Source organism: Cucurbita pepo, unplaced genomic scaffold (genome assembly GCF_002806865.2).
Source record: "Cucurbita pepo subsp. pepo cultivar mu-cu-16 unplaced genomic scaffold, ASM280686v2 Cp4.1_scaffold000276, whole genome shotgun sequence".
Lineage (NCBI taxonomy): Eukaryota > Viridiplantae > Streptophyta > Magnoliopsida > Cucurbitales > Cucurbitaceae > Cucurbita > Cucurbita pepo.
In genome coordinates, this window is record NW_019646524.1 from 56932 (window position 1) to 67132 (window position 10201).

Below are 10201 nucleotides of genomic sequence, written 5' to 3' on the forward strand. Positions count from 1 at the left end.
CGAATCGTTGGAGCCCATGATCTGTAGGTCCATTAGGTCCTCCTGCTAGCTCATATCGTACTAAACCTTAGAACAGTGTGACAAGTGAGTTTGAAGTATTCGAACTCAAATTAGGAAATATGCGCTAAATATATACGATATATTTAACCGTATTTTGATTTAATTACGAATTAAACAAAATGAGAGAATTGGAGATATTTAAATAAGATTTAAATATTTTATTTATGAATAGGGATTCATAATCAATATGTGCCGAAATTGATTGAGATTGGCATTTGATTTAATGTTAAATATTAATTAAATTGTTTAGTTAATTCTTTAATATTATTTTGATTTGAAATTAATAATTCAAATTAATTGTTGAATTAAAATAGAAAAAGTCAAAATGTTGACTTCACTTAATCCATGTTTGAGTTAGTGGAATATTGAGTGTCAATATATGGTTTAACAAACTTGCATGTTTGGCACAATCCCACGAATTTGAGTGGAATTTTGAGTGTCAAAATTTTGTTTAACCAAACTTGCATGTTTCAAAATTTGGTTTAACCAAGCTTGCATGTTTGCCTAATAAACTCCACAAATCTAAGTGGAATTTTGAGTGTCAAAATTTGGTTAATTCAAACTTGCATGCTTGCCACATAATCCCACAAATTGAGTGGAATTTTGAGTGTTGGTAATCGCAAATTTGCATGAAGACGCAAATATCACTCTATAAATAGAGTGATCAAGTTACGTGTAAAGGGTTCTTGAAAACTTTGAGAAATTCTCTCAAAACTCTCTTTACATCTACTAAATTTCTTTTAAATTTAGTCACTCACTCGATTCCACAATCCCGTTCTAAGGCCGGAGAATAGTAGGAAAGAAACTAGTGGTGGTTCGAAACTGGTTCGTTTGGAAAAAGAATTTAAACTACAAAATGTTAGTATTCAAACTCATTGAGTTTTAATGCTTTTGAACATGCTAGCCAATTTATTATAATTGATGTACTTAAAATGCCTAAGATCCAAATTGGTTCTGCATGTGTTATATTAACACCATCAGTTCCATTTCTGTCGAACATCTTAAGGGACGAGCTAACTAGCTCCCCTCTGCTTCCTCCTTTCGTCCTCTGACTAAGACTAATAATGTTAGTCTTCAAGTTTGGGATATAGTATATACCATGGTCAGTAAACATTGGTCACCATTCAATGCACGCAACAAGATGGATCATTTGCCTTATATCAGTACAATTGATCCATCGTCTAACTTCACATTTCCAATGACTTCTCAACTAGCACGTTCATGAGGTCGCCGGACTGCTCGATGGAGGTAACAATTTGCATGAATCTTAGGAGAATAGCTCGAAGGAACTTCTTGACTACGGAGATCGATCGATAAGATAAGGAACTTCTTGGAGGTAATAAATTCTATCTCTATAAAATGAGATGTTTTCTTTCTATAAAAAAATAGAAGATAGATTGGATGTCAAATAGCGACTCTATGTACCAAATATTAACATATTGATACACATTCAATTTTTAATCGAACAACATGAAAACAATTGAGACAAGAACAATAATCTTATTTGTTGTATTCAGTTCATAATATTTATTTAGGTTAGACTAACAAACTATTTTTTATATNAATAATCTTATTTGTTGTATTCAGTTCATAATATTTATTTAGGTTAGACTAACAAACTATTTTTTATATTCAAAACCCATTAGAAGGAAGGGACAACCGAAATCATATAGAAATGTAAGTCTTGAAGGCCCTAAAAATGAGGTGTTTTTGTATAACAACTTGATAGCACTGGATATAACATGCACCTGGGGCACGCCCCTAGCTCAACAAGCTCTTTTGATACAAATATGTACACTATACATTAACAATGTTTACTATTAAGGTTTAACTATTACCCTTTACGATTAACATGTATTTAACCTATCAATATAATTATATGGGAAGTGATTTAGTGCCTTTATCAGCTACACGATACTATGTCATCTCTTTCCCTTCAAGACAAATTCATATTAAAGATTATTTAACTAACCCTTAAAAGAACCTACATTATAACTTGGTTACGAAGCCTATAACCATGAATCATAGCTAGGATACTTTAATTTACCCTTCAAGATATGGATAATTACGAAACTGTCATTCGGGCAAGAATCAGATTATCAACAATGACCACCTGCACAAAATCCATCGAATATCGACTCTTAGCCGTTGGATCTCCTCCAAAATTGGATAATTCTAGAACACTCATAGATCATCACATCCAACGACTAGGATTCAAAACCAAGGTCGGTAGCTCGCTGATCGGAGATGCTATTTTCGATTGGTTTTCCAGAAAATTCAACCTCCAATTCACACCGATTTGGGAGCTCTCAATCTCGATTTAAGCTTCCCCTATAAAGTTTGAAGTTGAGGAATAGTTTGAAACAAGAATCGAGCAAGGTCGAGCTCCCAATCGTAATCAATAAGCGTTTAGATTTTAGGTCTCCTACTCTTGGATTTCTTCCAAATTTTGGAGCAATTCCCCACCATTTCCTTTCAAACCTGTTCCTATAGTTTCTAAACAAGATTAACCACAAGTTCTATGAAGGAATTGAGTGCTGAAAGTGACTAGAAACCCGTCCCCCAATCCAATCCGCCATTAAAGAGCTTCAAGGAAAACTCAAAATTCCAATCCAAGGATACACAAGAATTCATCGAGCTAGGACAATCCCAATAAGTTTCTACACCTTCAAGGAATGTTTCCATAGAAGACCACAAAGAGAAATAACCTCAGGAACGTGCCCAATTGAAGAATGTCCGTTTTGGGCTCCAATCGGGGGTAAGTTTCGAATTCCTATCTATGGTCCATTTTCCTTAAAATTAAGGATTCTTTTAGCTTCAGAGGAAGAAGTTGAGTAACTTTAATGAAGGAATCGAGAGCTGAAACGTCGTAAAACAAGCTACCCAAGAGATTGATTTTCTGGCGTTTTGGCTAATTTGCAGACCGAGGACGATTCTCCAAAATTGCGAACACACACTCAACTTCGTTCCTCCAAACCAATTCATGTTGCTTGAGGAAAGAATAAGGAAGAGGTTTCGTGAAGAAATCGAGCCTTGAAATCCCTAGAATTGGATACCCAATAACAAATTCTCTGTTTTTGCTTCGGCGATAAATCATATTTTAGACGAACTTTGGAAGCAAATATCTTAGGCTACAATCCACGAGAATGTATGAAATCAATTCCTAGCTCTTCCTTGTAACACCATCTTTAAGTTTCGTGAAGAAATAGAGGAGAAAAATTACGTGATTGGAGCTACGGAGGTTCAGTTTCAGACGGGGGTGCTATATGTCATGCGCGTCTTCTTCTCGTCTAGAGGAAGAAGACGATGACATGGCCGGTTCAATTGAACCGGCCATGTCGACCCAAAACTCAATATTCCCTTTGTCTTTTTCAATTTTAACTCCCTTCCAGGCTGGCTCTCAAAAATCTTTATGGTTCCAGAAACTAGACACAATAAGGAGTTTGTGTAAGGAAATTTGAGGTAATTCGGATACCAGAAGCTCAAGAACGAAGGTCCTGAACGTCGTCGATGAGGTAAGTAGCCACCTTCAACTTTTTGTTAAGAAATACGTGTAGGAATTACTTGGATTTCGAACCTTAAACAAAGTATGAATTAAGGATATATGAAAGAAAAACTCAAAGGAGCATGAGTTAAGGCCTTAAACCAATCAAATTGCTCGAGAATTAAGTAACACTAAAATAACTGACTAAATGAACTCCACTACCTATGAAACTTTAATGCTTAGCATATTATAGCATGTCGAGGTTATATATGAAATTTGGTAGTCATTGGATAAGGATAAGTAGGTAAACCAAGAAACGGTACAAAATGACCATAATGCCCCTAAGGATATCTACCTAGGGTTCATGACCTAGATGACCTCCAAATATTATGAAACACTGAAGTAGATCTTATTTTATGATGCTTGATGATGTGGTCAAGTTTGAAAACTATTGGAGCTTGTTCAGTAGCAAAACCAAGAATTAGGGGTAAATAACTAAAATGCCCTTAGGACTACTTATGATAATTCAAGGTCTATACGTGCTTCAAATGATTTGATAATTCTTATAAGATTTATTCTCAAGGACATGAAGATATGTTTGAGATTTCAAGTTGATTGGAGCAAGTTTGGAACCTAAACCAAGTCAGGACCCAAGAAGCACCACAAGAATCAAGACTCTTCTAGAACCCTCCAAAAAACTCCTAGGAATCTATGACCTTCTAGAACGACTCACGCTAAGATGGGTTCATATGGTTACAAATGAAAGTTGCAACTTACACCTCAAGAAATTATGGACCTTAAAAACTTACAAGATTGAGAACCAAGAACAACATCACACAAGCTTTACTAGGTTGACTCAAGGACGAGGGACCAAGGTCCCCAAACTCAGAAACTCTACGTAATACTCTAATCATATACATAGTGACCTGTGACCTCCCACCAAGCGGTGCTTTTAGAGGCCTAAGAATTCCTCTTCTAGGTGGGATGCCTTGCACCATGTTTCCTTTGTAGGATGTCATGTTTGGCCTCAAGTTTCCTTTACCTAGATGAGATGTCCTGCACCATGTTATGGGTACCCAAAAGATTTGCAAGATGCAATGNGGCCACGGGGGAACAAGAAGAGAGTAAGTTACCTTAACCAAGAATCAAGAACCTCCTAAGATCTCCCACGGTACAGCATGCTCATGACTTAGACTACGCTGCTTGGAACGCATGAAGCCTTGAGCATAGGTATTTAGACTGTATTATAGGGCAAGCCCTTAATTGTGGATTAGACTGCATCGCTTGGAACGCAAGATGTCTTGGATGTAGNGGATTAGACTGCATCGCTTGGAACGCAAGATGCCTTGGATGTAGATTTTTTTACTATGCCGCTTGGAACGCATGAAGCCTTGGGCATAGGTTAGAAGACCGTATCAAAGGGCAAGCCCTATGATGTGGGTTAAGACTACGTCGCTTGGAGTACATGAAGCCTTGGATGNTCGCTTGGAGCACATGAAGCCTTGGACGTAGGTTAAGGCTATGTCACTTAGAACACATGAAGCCTTGGACATAGGATTGTCAAGTGCATGGCTAGTGCCGTAAATCCTAGGGGGAGTGTCTTGGAGAACGAATCAAGAACCAAGAAAATACCAAAAATAAGAGAAAGATCAAGGACTAGAACATGGATCGATATCCTAGTTCTGAGGACAAAAACCAAGAACCATGGTACTAAGGCCCTTAAAGGATAATCAAGAAGTAAAGAACAAGAAGTAGATGGCATAAGTACTTACAACAAGAACAAGAACAAGAACAAAAACAAAAACAAGAACAAGACAAGAACAAATAATGCGGTACCCTAACCGATCAAGGACACGATTAAGAGCCTACAAGTAGGCTACTTATTAAGTCTTTGTACTCATTCCTTATTCTCCTTTTTTTTTTCTTTTTTTTCAGGTAATAAGGAGCTAGTTGAGGTTGGGAGCAGGTGCCATATACTAATCTCACCCGTCGTCCTCAACCCTTTTGTCTTAAAATGTTTTGTGTTCGTTAGTTATTTTGTGTTTTAACTAGTATGTTGTGTTTTAAATACTTATGTACAAACTTTATTTTGATATAATGTAAATATAATGTTTTAACTTCCTTTGTTTTATTTCACGAAAAATTTACCCATCTTTTAGAGTCATCGAGTCAGCCCGGTCCTTACAGCTTTGTTCCCCTCTCTAATGATGTGGGATCTCATGCTATCATTCAATCGAACATTGATATTTCACTTACTTATAAGCACTGATGTACTTTATCAAATCAATATCAATTAGTTCAACTATATATCAAGTATCATTCAATCACTAACATGCTTAAATAACATGCTTACAATTCTAATTAGTTCAACTATATATGTTAATAGTTACAAACATGCTTAAATAAATGAATTTTCAAGTCTAATTTATAAATATAACTCAGGCATAAAACTTCAATTAACTTTATATAAACCCTTTGCCATTTAACATGCTTTAACACGTTAAATTCATCCATTCAACCATATAACAGATATTAAATTAAATATCAATTCATAAACGTGTTTAATCTATAAGCAATATTGAAATGGAGAAATCCAAATAGTTACCGCAATCTAAGTTTGATTCAAACTATTTTCCTCTTATAAATTTTTCAAAATCTTCTGATTAGTTTTTAAAATAAAAAGTATAATAGTTGCATTTAACTCAAAAAAAATGGTAAAACAAAGATGTCAAAGTAAATCAAAATAGATAAAAATAGTCCAACTGATCCCATTCAATTCAACGAACAACACTGGTTATTCAACCTTCATTTTCACAAATGGAGGTCGGAGGTGTCATTTTCCTTCAATTTCCAATTTTCATATCATCAAGCTCGATTCTAACCTTAGTTGATGCCTTCACCCAAAGTATAGTGCACATCTAGATGAATTTAATGAGATAATAATCAAGAAAAATCATTGATTCTACCGGTAGAATTTTATGGAGTACATTTTTTTAAGATAAAAATAACCTTAAATCATTTTTATAGGACCTCCACTAGAATTAATTTTTCTAATTTTTTTTAAGCAGCAAATCTCCCTTCAACAACAAATTTTGTCACCAAATTTCATTGAAAAATAGGAAAGAGCGACGTAGAAATTGGATTGGCCTTAAAAAGCTAGTCCCGAGCGACGTAGAAATTGAGATGTGACTTAAACTACTTAGATACCCTAAAAACTATGTAAATCTCCACTACGCCTAAGAAAATTTAAGACAGCTTACAAGTCCATTAACAGGGTGAACAATGTCACTAAAGCCCGACCACCTCGTATTTCCTCTACACCTCAGTAGCACTATTCAACAACTTAGATCAAACCTACTACTGCGCCAACCTATTCACTATTGTGACAACGCAAGCTGACTAATTCTGAGGAATTAAAAATTAGTTCACCCAAGAGATGAGATACACCGTCCATAGATTCGCATTGCAAAAATTAGTTCACAATAATATGAGTTGTCAAAAGTGGGATATGAAACCACACCCTCTTACAAGGACCAAACTTAAGTCTAACATCTTAGACCACTCAGCCATCTTGACTGCTTAGTGTGAGATTTCACATTGGTTTGAGAGGGGAATGAAGCATTCCTTATAAGGGTGTGTAAACGTCTCTCTAATAGACGCATTTTAAAACTTTGAGGCTGACGGCGATACGTAACGGATTAAAATAGACAATATCCACTAGTTGTTGGAGAGAGGAACGGAGAATCCTTGTAAGGGTGCGGAAACCTTTTCCTAATAGACAGGTTTTAAAACTGTGAGGCCGATGGAAATACCTAATGGGCCAAACTGAACAATGTTTATTAGTAGTGAGCTTGGACTTTTACAAATGATATTAGAGCTAGTCACCAGACGATGTGCGAGTGAGGACGCTAGGCCCTCAGAAGGGGTGGATTATGAGATCCCACATCTACTGGAGGGCCTCAGAAGGGGTGGATTGTGAGATCCCACATCTACCGGTGAGGGGAAGAAACATTTCTTACAAGGGTTTGAACACCTCTCCCTAGTACATGCGGTTTAAAACCGTGAGGCTGACGGCAATACGTAACGAACGAAAGCGGACAATATCAACTAGTGGTAGGCTTGGACTATAACAAATGATTGCTTGGAATAACTCAGTTGGTTAGAGCGTGTGGTTGTTAACCACAAGGTTAGAGGTTTAAGCCCTCCTTTGCTTCTTCCTAGTAGAAATTTTGAATCAACTTGGGTTTGTGACGTGTGTAAGAGAACTAACTGGAACTTCGAGATAATGATTCTTTCAACCCAATCACCTAACACAAGTAGATATTATCCACTTTAGCTCAGCATCAACCTCACAATTATATAAAGTTGTCAAAAATGGGATATAAACTCACGCCCTCTAAACCAGAATTTGAGACGGGTGCCTTAAACACTCAAACAACAATAAGAGAGAAGGCGTCTAACGTGAAACTTTGGCTCAGCATCAGCCTCACAACTATATAAAGTTGTAAAAAATGGGATATAAACTCACGCCCTCTTAACCAGAATTTGAGACGAGTGCCTTAGACCCCAAATTTGAGACTGGTGCCTTAAACACTCAAACAACAATAAGGGAGGAGGCGTACTCAAACAACAATAAGGGAGAAACCTGGTACATCACTAGGTAAACTTTTTTTTTGGTCCTTAGACCCCAAATTTGAGACGGGTGCCTTAAACACTCAAACAACAATAAGGGAGGAGGCGTACTCAAACAACAATAAGGGAGAAACCTGGTACATCACCCGGTAAACTTTTTTTTGGTTTTATCATTTCTCAAATCTCACTTAATTAATCTTAATCATACTCATTAGAATAATCCTACCTTCAGCTTCCATCGTGTTAAGACCAGTGGCTACATACTTCCATGCATTCTTGAACAGGAGGCATATTTATAAACTCACTACTCTTAGATCATTTATGTTCATCAAATGACATGATAACTTGCTTCATAATTCAATTCCAAGATCACAACATGCTCAAAAGGACAAATATAGTTTCTTATTTGAGAAGAAAATCAACGATCTATTGTATGGATACAACCAAATTTCTCTACTAAGTGCCATAGTTTGATTGCAAGTACATGAAAAGTTGAATGAAATTTGAAAACAACCCTTCTCAAACTCTTCCATACCAACCTGAGATTTTGAATTGATGAACAAAATTATGGAGCACACTTTGAGAATTCTGATGTAGGAGTTCATGGACCAGTTGAATTGATGGAGAAACAATAATGAATTTTTCAAGCGATGATTGGTATTACAAGGTTGGTTTGGATGGTGAAAAGTTTGAATTTTTCAATCCCAATTGTCAATAAAGGGAGCCCTGGGACTGTGGCAATCTCCCATTGATTAAAATTTTCATTTGGTATAAGGTACTGAATCGCTTCAGTTTTGAAGTGTTCTTGTTAGTATAATAATTTGAAATGTTCGTAAATTTATGATTGGTTCTTTTTTTTTTTTTTTTTTATGTTTACTTTCCAAACTCCAAGCGGAAGTGAAGCAATGATAATGGATTTGATGGGCATGGGGAAGGGCCATGCTTGGGTTAATGGACTAAGCATTGGAAGGTATTGGCCAAGTTATCTTTCAAATGAGAATGGCTGCTCTTCAAATTGTGACTTCCGTGGGGCTTACCCTGATGGCAAATGTGCCACTAACGGTGGAAAACCTATTCAAAGATGGTATGTTCTTGAGGAGTTCTTAGATTTTGAACTATCTATTCAACATACTACAACTTTTAGCTTAAGTGAATATCTTGTTTTTTTTAAACTTTCAGGTACCATATCCCAAGATCTTACCTGAATTATGGGGAAGAGAACACACAGATTTTATTCGAAAAGTTTGGTGGGACGCCATTGGATATAGATATCTAAACAACGAGGGTGAAAAAGGTATGTGCAATGCCTTATGCTGGAAGCACGTTGGAGCTATCATGCCATGATCGAACCATCTCTGGTATCAAATTTGTGAGCTTTTGGAACCCCATGGCACTTGTGATAATTTCTAGAAGGGTTCCCGCTAGTCCTCCACTATCTTATTAGTCATCAAGAAGGTATAACTCTATTTTTGTTAAATAGATGATACTCTGGTTTTGGGTTTTTTTCTAATGGATGACACTTTGGGTTTTGGGTTTTTCTGATGAGTTTGTTTGAATTTTGATTGAAATTACACGCATGGACAAATGGAATTGCTCCATTAATGTTTCATAAAAGAATCTTGGGACAACTGGTTGCAAGAAACGTAATCGGCTCGCTGTTCAAGTTACTTGTTAGAACATCTTGCTTTTTAGGTTTTTAGGTTTTTAGATTTGATATCATTTTCCCTTTTGTGTTCTTGAGATTTGACACAACTTTCCCTATTGTTTTAGGCTTGTAAATATTTACTCGGTTCAAAGGTTATAATAGTTCATTCCTTCCCTCATTGGCCTCTCTCTTCTTCTTCCCTTTCTTCTCCTCCCATACCCTAACTTCTCCCATACCCCAACAGTTCAATTAAAGATCCAATGAAATTCATAGGTAAAGGAAGAAACCTGGTCAAATAGAGATTTTTCTTTTGATCATCTTTCGATTGTTAATACGATATACAAGGACCGCTACTGCAAATAGAACTACACTACAAATAT